The sequence below is a fragment of the Protopterus annectens genome, chromosome 6.part0, assembly GCF_019279795.1.
Source record: "Protopterus annectens isolate FY-2018-M chromosome 6.part0, PAN1.0, whole genome shotgun sequence".
Classification (NCBI taxonomy): Eukaryota; Metazoa; Chordata; order Ceratodontiformes; family Protopteridae; genus Protopterus; species Protopterus annectens.
In genome coordinates, this window is record NC_056737.1 from 257,742,537 (window position 1) to 257,754,549 (window position 12,013).

The window sequence follows — 12,013 nt, forward strand, 5'->3', positions numbered from 1 at the left end:
TATTGAAATTATTAAGCACTTTTGTCTGAGGTGTATCAGGACTTCATCAGAATATCATATATATTATATTTATACATATTTATTTATTACTACAATGATTACGTTTTGGATTTGCTCAATGGCTGTTGTAAGATGATTATGTGCTAGGGTAGGTTAAGTCATTGGGTTTGTTAGATTTGGTTGCTTCACAGTTTTTATTTTTTAACAACAATTTAATTAATTTAATTGATTCAGTTGTTTCTATGGCAATTGATTTTTAACTTGGACATGTGACCTTTTACGTTGAGGTATTTCAAGGTTGTGAAATTTGCATTTTGTATTCTGATGAAGTCCTGACACACCTCGGATAAAAGCGCTTAATAATTTCAATAAATACTGTGCCTTCTGTTTGGTTTGGTTTCCTTCCGTTATTATTTTTAATAGTTTTAAAAAGGAAGATAGGAATAAAGTCCGTCTCTCCCCAACCTGAGAACAAGTCAAATCAAACAGATAGTATAGGATACAGTATTAGTCAGGCCTGTTTTTAATAGTAACTCTCAAGCAACCAGAAACTACAGTTATCTGGCATCTAATAATCCTCATGGGTGCCAGTTAACTGAGAGTTTACTGTAGAACTAGCCAGTACAATTTTAACTGACATTCATACATACATACATACATACATACATACATACCTAAGTAAACTATGTGAAACTGTGATTTCATTTATTTAAAAAAAATAAACAAGCAAACAGACACACGGGTCTCATGTGAAAACATGGTTTTATTTATTTATTTGACTATTTCACAACTAATGACTTATCTAGGCACATATAGCTATTTTTGATATAATGTAACAGGTGTACAGTGAAACAGCACAAATTGCAACTTAGAGCAAATGTGATATTTTGTTGCAAACAGAAAATTTGCTGATCAATCACAACAATGCAAGATATCTGTAATATACACTCATTAGTTTAAAGAATACTATTACACCTAAAAATTAAACATAAATAAAAAATGAAAGCATACTTCTATATGTAACATAGCCAGTTGATTAAACAGCTTATTTATATTTACACATTATACATACATGTACATGCATACAAATATTTTAGGCATGGGCAATAATGCCCTTCTAGTTTGCAAATGTACCAGAACAATCATTTTAGTGATGAAGACATTCTTAAAAAATTCTAAAGTAGTGCTTACTTTATTATAATTAAAAATGTTATTCCACGTGTCCACTACTCTTAAAGAAATTAAGTTACTACATCTCTCATTCCTGTATCATCTCCTACACAGATTGTCTGATTCTTTACTACTTTTTTGATAACTGTCTCCATTTAAATATCAACATGAAATGGAGTAAAAAGTTCAAATATTTTAATCTTTTGTAATAACTGAAACTTTCAGATCCATGCATGCCCTTGGTATATTTTCGCTGTGCTCTTTCCAATATACCTATGCTAATTTTCTTATAAGATTTTTATTTACTATTCCATGCTGTAATTTGGGTCTAGTGTAACGTACAATCCATAACTTCATCATTTATTTTTTTTTTTTTGTTTTTACAACCTATAGTTTTAAAAAAATGATCATTAACCAATTTACTGGTATGACCATAAAAAAAAAAAAAAAACTCAAAAGCTGGATCTACCCATATACCCAGGTTACTAAATGAATCCACATTTTAAATCACAGTGTGTTGCATTAAATATTCATTCTTCAATCTATCTCTGAAATCTCATAGGCTTTGCTATTGATAAATTTAATAACATATTATTCTTCTGTGCCCAAATGGTTTGAAGTACTCGAGTTATTTTGTGCTATCTGTGATAGATGTAACCTGTTTACCTATTTAAAGTTACCTGCATGCAGACAATAGAGCACCACAAAAGAAAAAGATAAATCAGAAAGATGCGATGTAAAAAGTTACGGGCCTGAGTGAGACCTCTATAGGACACCCTGACTGTAATCCAGAGATTCACCTATCCAGTTAATGCGTCATGTCCTATTTGTAAGCTATGCAGCTATCCATCTTATCAAAATTACCTCAGTAAATAGTTGTTCTAATGTATTGACCATTGTTTTGTGTATGATTTTGTCAAAGGCTGACATTATCTGTATAAATTACACCACAGCACCACTTGTCATTTATAACTGCTATTGTATTATTACAGAACATCATGTTACAGGTAGTTATAGATCTATTTTCAACATATGCATGCTTATATGTAGTTTCAAATCCTAGTCTTCTCAATTCTGATGATACATTGTGCAAAAAACCTTCTCCATTGTTTTTCCACAAAAAGAAAGTAAAGTTATGTATCTCTGTGACTCTGGGTCTGGCCGGTTCCCCTATCCTTTAAATATGGGTTGAACAAGTGCACGTCTCCAATCTTACGTTATGGGTCTCTGTGACTCTGGGTTTGTGCTGTTACATTATCCCTTAAATATGGGTTGCACACATGCATGTCTCCAGTCTTAAGTTATGGGTCTTTGTGACACTGGGTTTGTCCTGGTCCCCTATCCCTTAAATATGGGTTGCACACGTGCACATTTCCAATCTTAAGGAATCTCCTCATACTTTAACGACCTGGTGAATAACACATACAATGATACTGCAATTTCATGCCAAAGTCTTCTCAGGTCATTGTTGCTAATTATAGTTCATCCCTGTACTTTGTGTCCAATGTGCATATTTATTTTTCAGTACAATTTAATTTAATCTCAGCATCAAAGTTAACGGGATATTATTAGCACACATTTTCACCACCTTTGTGCAACCAAAACTGTTCTGAATAACATTTTGTAAATGTATTTAAAGTATTTATAATCTATTGTGTTGGAGAATACATTTTACATTCTACACAATTTGTTAGTTTGAAGGTTTTCAGTCCTACCACAATGTGTGTTTGTGTGTGTGTGTGTGTGTGTGTGTGTGTGTGTGTGTGTGTGTGTGTGTGTGTGTGTGTGTGTGTGTGTGTGTGTGTGTTGGAGATGTCACCAATAAAGCCAATTGGTCTCACATTTTCTATGACTGTATGAAAATTAAAGTTTTTCAGAATGAAATTAATAATTTCTTACAAGCAATTTATACAGACACATTTATCATGATGAAAGCTTTAATATTATTGAATATAAATGAAGGTTCTTTTATAAATAAACCTTACCTGTACTTACTGTGGACAATACTAGCTATAGCTAGGAAATGCATAACCAGGAAATGGAACTCTACCACAGTGCCTAATAGAGAATATTTTTTTGTATTTACTGAAGAAGACAGCATTAATGGAGGTAAAAAAACAAAGAACTAAGAATGTTTCATAATCCATTAGTCAATAATCCCTGGAAGAAAGTCTTGACATTGATTGACACTTTACAAGTGGAATCAGTCTCCTCATGAAAACAACTGTATCATAAGTTATGTTTAATCATTTTTGTATAAATGTGTTATCATTCAAATCTATTTATGTCAGGCTAAATGTTGTTATTGTTTGTCTTTTCGGCTTTTCCCGGTTAGGGGTCACCACAGCGGAACTCCGGTCTTCTAATGATTGGCAGTCAATTTTTATGGTGCTGAGTTGCCAGCCCGATGCCCAACCTTCAGCGAAGGCACGCCCATTTACACATGTCTTTCAGAGGCCACTCGACCGCGGAGAGGACATGCAGACTCCACACAGAAGACACTCCGGCCATGAATCACTGAATGCAAATACTGTATATAGTTAATCTATTAATTAATATGTTTGTTAACTGTAAACAAGTATTTCTGTTTTTGTTTGTTATACATTTAAAATAAAAACCATCTGAGTAAAAAAAAAAATAATAACCCACATTGAAAGTACCCAGTGGCATGACTAAATTATATCTAGTTTTAGGCCCCTTTCAATGACAACTTCAGGGGCCAGACTGGGGCTGTAATTGTGATTGGCCATCCATGCATCCATGTTATGCTTAAAGAGGGTCAGGCAGCTACTTTGCTTTATAGCCAAAGGAAGTCTATTCTGTTAATGGGGGTTTCTCTGAGATACAGTATATAGCTATCTCGCCAGCAGGACCTATTTATGTTATGGCAGAAGACAAGTGCAGTAAGTGAAAATGGACTGGATCCTTTGAGGCTATGCAAATAAAACAGAGATTACCTCTCCAGAGTTGACAGGAAAACAGAAAAAAGACAAAGTGCTTTAAGACTGTCTGAGTAGCTCAAGAAACACATACACTTGATTACTGTAATGAGGAAACAACGCAGCCTCTCAAGGTCATGTGCTTTGCAAGTACATACCATTGGGAACATTATACTCTATTAATCACCCCTGGTGATTAGGTTAAAGGATTTCCTAACATTACCTCACAGTAAGAGGTTCTCCCGTTCAATTCTCGGCGTGGCTTGGGAGTGCCTTCTGTGTGGAGTCTGCATGTCCTCCCCGCGGTTGGGTAGCGTTCAAAAGACATGCATGTGTAAATGGGCGTGCCTTTGTTGAAGGTTGAGCATCGAGCTGGCACCTTGGCATTTCGTAAAAATCTACTGCCAATCATTAGCGGACCGGAGTTCTACTGTGGTGACCCCTTACTGGGAAAAGCCGAAAGACAAACAACAACAACAGTGGATATATAATAACCAAAGGATAACTAATTGTCAGTGAAAGTGCTCAGGTCCCTAATGTCTGAGTCAGTTTTGGCTTAAAACATAGTGCTAGTGCTGCATTTCTTGGCATGTAATTTTAGGCTGTGCTCTAGGCACCACTTATTGCTGCATGCTAGTCCATGCTGAAAAATCTGGAAGTCAGATGGTGAGGTAGTGACAACTCCACACTTGGTCAGCTACAAATTCTAGATGTCAGCCTTAACACTGTAGAAGTAAACCAATGACAAGTGGTTCTGAAATTGATCACTGTGGGATACCACATGTAAATACTCTTTTTAAAGAGAGCATGCCTCCCAAACAATAGAGTTGACTACACCCATTAACCAGTTTGCTATCCAGCAGGTAACATATGGGTTTACAATGACAGTAGTAACCTTGAAGTGCACTTCTGAAACAGTTGTGTGTACTGCATACATAGTTTCACCAAAAGACCTGCATTATCTGACATGTAGCATATCTGAAATTTATAGACATTCACGAATGCCTAGAATTTCAAGTCTGTCAGTAACACATGTAGAGGCTGTTGTTTTCAAACCACATGAATATGAACATAGATTATGTGTTACATACATAGAAAAAATATAGGGTTATTGATAACATGAGATTTTGGTTACAGCACTTAATTTTTACTGCCTTAGTAAAAAAAATACCCCTCTAATTACCTACTGTAATATACTAGGAATGGTACTGAAAAGTATATGGGGAAATGTATTGACTACATTTGCTTCAACTTTCAAATACTAATCAGTGTAAACTACCTGTACTTCAGTCAAACATTCAGGAAAGATGTGAAAGTTGAAAACATTTTACCACAATGAATGATAGCAAAAAGTGAGAAAAGAAATCCACTAGGATAGAATCACTATTAGACAAATAGTTATGATGTGATTTCTGAAGGACAACATACAGCATCAGCTAATGAGAAAATACTTTTAGAACAGTGATTCAGTTACAAAGCTGCATGTCATTTTTAGAGAAAAGATACACACACACACACACACACACATACACACACACACAAACAAGCAACAATAATAACAGACCGTATGAAAAATAATTGCCAGTGGAGGGAAAAATATTTGCAGCAACAAGCATGAAAAATACTAGTGCCTAGGCTTGAATAATTATTAGACACAGTTTTGCAAATAAATAAATAAATAAGTACATAGTAAAGTAGCTATCACTTCATTACTAAAGAGGATCCAGGTCTCTGTGTGATAAGATAGCATCTCTAGCTGAGTAAAATCCAGTCATTCAGCAAATCTAATTGCTCATGAGTGGGGGAAGGAAAATACAAAAGGACAAACTGCAACTGTAAATTCTAAGCACTTCCTCTAACAACCCCCACTGAGAGTTTGTGTAATCTGACCTGCAGTATGCTAAAAAGGCTCTTTGAAAACCTTGCCTCTAGGTGAACATGCGACTTATACAGTACTAAAATATAAACAAACTCTTCTAGAAAAAAATCCCTTTAATGATGTGTTGAAAGTGTAGGAAGGAAGTATAAAATGGCAGTTGGGACAGAGTTGGAGATATGTTGAGCTATTATAGATTCATGGTAGGGTGAAAGTTGGCCCAGTAGCAGGAACAGAATAGAGGATAAGTTGAGTAGTGGCACAGTTAAGTAAAGGGATCTATATGTTATAGTTAGCAGGTAGTAGAGAAGTAGGGAATAAGAAGGAAAAAGAAGTTGCAGGGTAGAAGAATATTCAGTGGCGGTGGAGTCTGAAAGCTGATAAAGGGTAGATAGTAAAGAAGTATTTTGAATGTAACCGCACACTGGTTGCCAGAATATCACCAATAAGTGACTGTAATACTCCAAATGTCACAAGAAAACTTTTATTACATACAAAGATAAATACGTTAAGCGCTTTCACCCAGCAAAGCTGGGCTTCATCAGAACGTATTACTAATGAAATACTGAGACTTAAATACAAAACTTGGCGCCAAAAATTTCATCCTTAAAGTCGTATGCACATAAATATAAACTCAGCAAATATAATGCATTGTTTATAACATTGTTATAAATATTATGTGTAAACAACTAACTACTCATATATATATATATATATATATATATATATATATATGCTATGTAACCAATATAAACTACAAATTCATTCTATGCCCCGAACTGCTTTAATAACCTACTAGAATAATGTTAATTTAAATATAAACAACCTAAGCTCATTAATGCATTAAGATGTATACGCATGATTAAAAATTCATGATAAAAATTCATGTTAAAAAGTTCATATTGAAAAAATAATAAGAAAAATAAAAAATAGTTCATAGAAAGATAATGATGAGCTTGGACTATTACAATGTATGCAAATGAGTCCCATGAAGTGGTATAAGTATATACCTACAATACTACTAAATGAACTATGAAAATTGATATATTAGATATACCTTTAAAAATATATGTAATTTGGTCTTGCATAAGATAACACCTATAGTGTCTAACTTATGTTGTCCCATGGACTAATCTAGTTTATATATGAGTGTAAACTGAATTTTATACCCATCACTTGGTGTGCTATTACTCATCTTTGTTTCAAAGCCAAAATGGGTTTACTTGAAATATGATCATTTAGACCAGGTGGTGTTGAAGCATCCATTAAAAGTTGCCACCACACCTCCTTATACCCAAGAAGGACTTTAAAATCTCCCCCCCCTAGGATCCATAACAATAATTTCTAAGATGGCAAACTTAAAATCATGAGTCCCACCTTGTTTCTCTATATGCCTATACAAGGCGTTGTTGGTATCCTTCCTTCTAATACTATATATATGGTCGTAAATACGTTTCCTAAAACATCTCTCCGTTTTTCCTATATAAAATCCAGTGCATTGTGTGCACTTGGCCATGTATATTACCATTTTGGAATTACAATTACCCTGTTTAAACCTAACAGTAGTGTCTACCCCATTCTTTAGTGTTATGGCTTCCTCTTCAAGCATATATGAGCATTGATTACAGCCCCCACATTTTTTGGTATGCCTACTATATTTGGTAGCACTTATACCCGTTACTGTGTTTTTGTGTTGTTCTAAATAACTACTTATGTTCCAACCCATCTTATATACAAATGTCAGTTTCACCCCAATTGTATCCAACAATGCCCGATCTACCAACATTAAATTCCAATATTTAGTCAGTATACTTTTTTTTCCCCAACCTGTGGACAATACTTGAGAATACAAGAACGCTGATGGTTATCAATTGTATCATCTACCCTTCGTCCATTAATATGGCCAAAATTCTCAATAAGATGTGACCCTAATAAGGGTAGGTACACTGACCCCCATTCCTGTATTACATACTGTCCCACATTATTCATAATATCTACCTTATATCCCCTCTTCTTAAACAAGCCTGTTATATAATCCATTTCTTCTATCATATCGTTGTATTTCAATGTCATTCGAGCTGCATGAATACATTGCCCTTTAAATATATTGTATTTTAATTTTTCAGGGTGGCAGCTGGAGTATTCAAGGGAATCATTAGAGAAGGTGCTTTTACGGTAAATGTGGGATTTAAATCCCTTATCTTGACTAGATATAAAAGTGTCCAAGTACGCAATCCCTTCCCTACTGGTGGAGTATGTGAATCTAAGATATTCACTACTTGTATTTAAAAAAATTGATGAAACCTTCCAATTTCTCTGTGCTACCATCCCAAAGGATATATATGTCATCCAGAAATCTAGAATAGTGCCTGACATACTTGTAATAAGGGCTAGGGAAAAGAACCAATTCTTCCCAGTCTAACATAACCAGGTTCGCAAATATGGGAGCGCAAGCTGCCCCCATTGCTACTCCTCTGGTCTGATGAAAATATTCATCCTCAAAGTATATAAAATTATTGTCAAGCACTATTGACATACATTCCATGATTAGACATGTTTTACCCCACTCCATATTGGTGTGTTTTCTAATACTATTAGACAGAGCTTCCAATCCAGCCTCTTTGGGAATGCATGAAAATAGATCAATAACATCTATAGTCCCTCTTTCCATCCTTTAATAGGATATTTACTTAAAAATTCCCATGAGTCCTTTACCATATGTGGTATCCTAACATATAAATGTTTAAACCACATATCAATGGCCTGCCCTACTGGGGAAGTTTTAGAGTGGCTGCCTGATATAATTGGCCGGAAAGGGGGGTCACTAACACTTTTGTGTATCTTAGGAATACCAACTAGCATTGCTAGTTTAGGATACTTAACCTTAAAGTAATTGTATACATCTACTATAATCCTACTATCTATGTAAAATTCTTCTGTGTAGGAATCAATACGCTGATAGGCAATATTGATTTCATTAATTGATACTGTGTCCTAATTACCTAATTACATAATTATTTCAAGGAAGAAAGAGAGTTAGGTTGTCCTAGCATCCCTTCTAGAATGTAAGGAATATGGGAGTTAAAAGGATAGAGATTGAGAATGTATGCAAAATAGGAAGAAGTGAGAGTTTACTTGAGAAAAAGAGGTTGGGGTTGGCATAATGGTTAAAGTGTTTACCTTACAAACACAAGGTACAAGGTTTGATTCTCACATTTGGGGAGCATGGCTAGGCATAAATAGGCCCCCTGAGATCATTAGCCTAGTAATTATCTATGAGCATAAAAGTAGAAGATGCAATTTAAAATAGATAGGTGCTGTTAGGGAGGAGTGTTACTATGAGTGTATATAGAGCAAAACATTATGGGAAGAGAAAGGTAGTTGGAAATGGTGATAAAGATTAAATGGAATTTGGAAATTAGGTAAAAAGAAACATGATTAGTCGTATGATAGTAGTAAGGTTGTTTTGGAGGGTTACAGAAGAGGAGTCACAAGTGTAACGTGTGTGTAGGAAGTATGATAGTAGAGTAAGAAGGGTGGGTGGAAATTGGAGGAAGGATAGGGGAGCAAAGCTGAGTGTAGTGGGCTTCCACCCTCAGGTCAAAGAATAACAGAGAGTAATCAGTTAAAAGCCAATAGAAAGCTATTAGCAGAGAGGTACCAAATAGAACAGGCTCTCTCTTGCATTCCCTGAATGCAGTAACCTGTTAGCAAGGAAGATTAAGTTACTGGCATATATAGTGTAATCTATTGGTCAAGAGAAAGAACAGTGGCCAACTTAGTAAGTGACCCTTAGAGTGCAAGGACAGCTTTGTCGGGGGTGTTTAAAAACTAATTTCCAGCACAGGCAGGCACATATTTGATTAGGTGAAGTTAATACACAGCAAGGTTCCTCAAGTTATATTTGCTTACATTGTACAAAGACATAATTCTCAGTGAAAGTGTTAAACTTTCATATTATATTGAGGCAATAAACTTAAAACTTATTACAAAAAGAGATTAAGGAAAAAGCACTGTGAGTCAGAGCAAAATGTTGTGTCTTTCGGCTTTTCCCGGTTAGGGGTCGCCACAGCAGAACTCCGGTCCGCTAATGATTGGTAGTTGATTTTTACGTGCCGAGTTACCAGCCTTGACGCACAACCTTCAACGAAGGTTCACCCATTCACACATGTCTCCACGCAGAAGATGCTCTAGCTGAGAATCGAACCGGACAACGTCTTATTGTGAGGCGACAACGCTACCACAGCACCACCACCGTGTGTGAATCAGAGCAAAATAATATATGGAAAATATAAGAATAGAGATAGTAAAAGAGTTTATGAATGCAGGTTGAAAGTAGGTTAGCAGGAGATTATCAATTAACAATGACTTCCAAAGAACCAAATTATCCTATACCATTTACTTTATTAAACACTTAAATATTGGTCAAATTACTATATCACATGATCCTGATATTATATGCACAATTAAACTTTAAATTACATATTAATCCATTATATTCTAAATATGCAAAACAATCTTTTAGTAAAAAAAAAAAAACATTTTTATCCACCTTCATCCAATCTTAGTTAATTTTAATATCAAAATACTGTTTAAAGAGACTCAGTTAATCCTGGGGTAGCCATAGCACTGGCTCTAAATTGCCATAGTGACTTTTGCTTTTCTAATTAGGACTTCCAGTCTTCCTCCTCTAACTGACATATTAACCTTTTCTAATAGAAAAATACTGCACAAGATTTTTCTTGTGAATTCGAATATTAGCTAAAACATTGTCTTCCCCCATAGTGCCTTTTTTAAGCAATGCCCAACTGAAAGTACATCTGACATAGCAAATCAAAAACAAAAAATTCTAAAGGTATTACTGCTAGGAGTCTAAACAAAATCTCCACTCCCTAGAAGCTCTTTCTACCCTACAGAATGCTGACATATGTGTGATCACTGAGACATGGTTTAAAGCCATGGACAGCACACCAACAGTGCAAGATTATAATGCTTTCCACACATTTAGGCCAGCTACTTCACAGGCAGGGACTAAAGGTGGAGGTGTCTCTATTTACATAAAAAATAAATATACTTCAAGGCTGGTCAAACAGGACAATGCACTTGAGCTGCTCCATGTTCAAATCACCAGAGGCAAAATCCAATACCACTTACTTGCAAGCTATAGGTCCCTCTCTTCTGACACAGGAAACTCATACCATGTATTTAAACTTTTTAGAAACACTAACCATCCAACTGAATACCATATTCATGTGTGACTTTAATTATCCCACTATTAACTGGTAATCATATACAACGCCAAACATACATGCACAGAGAATCCTGGATTTTGTAAACACAAAACTCCCTGAACTAGATAGTCAATACACCAACCAGGAGTGCAACCATACTGGATCTGGTCCTCACTAATATGGGAGAGTGCTGCACTCCCCCTACTGTAATGCCTTCCCTGGTAAGGTCGGACCACAAAATGGTCTCCTTTGAAGTAAAAATAAATCCTGGACCCCTCCCAGCTAAACCTGGAATATTCAGGAACTATTCTAAGGCTAACCTCCTGCTATTAAATGAGAACCTGGCAAAATGTCAAGCCCCCATAAACCCTGGCAACACTGCTGCCTATGCAGAACTGTTCACAGAAACCCCATACAAGCATTTTAATAGCTGTATAGAGGCAGGTGTACCCACCAGGAAGAACTACAGAACTAACTAAAAAAACAAGCCACCCTGGTGGAATCACAAAATCAATAGGCTGTATAAGAGGAGGAAGAAAATCATGGCAAAAATCAGGAGGTGTAGCACCCAGCAGTATAAAAGCACTCTCATCAAACTAAACAAACAACTCAGAGGACAAATAAAGACTTCCAAATCCAAATTTGAGGGAAGTTTGGCCTCCCAGGCCAAGGACAACCACAAAGCATTCTTTAGCTATGTCCACAACTTCAAAGACAATACACAATTGTGTGCAGAGCTCATTGTAAATGGAGCCACCTATACTGAGCCAGAAGATATAGCAAACCTCCTGGCTGAT

The 12,013-nt window shown here is 35.7% G+C and overlaps 1 protein-coding gene across 3 annotated transcripts in view; it reads right to left on the reverse strand.

The window, feature by feature from the left end:
* Positions 1-12,013, reverse strand: part of PLEKHD1 (pleckstrin homology and coiled-coil domain containing D1) — a 532,907-nt gene that overhangs the window by 259,450 nt on the left and 261,444 nt on the right. The gene's annotated exons all lie outside the window — the stretch shown is intronic.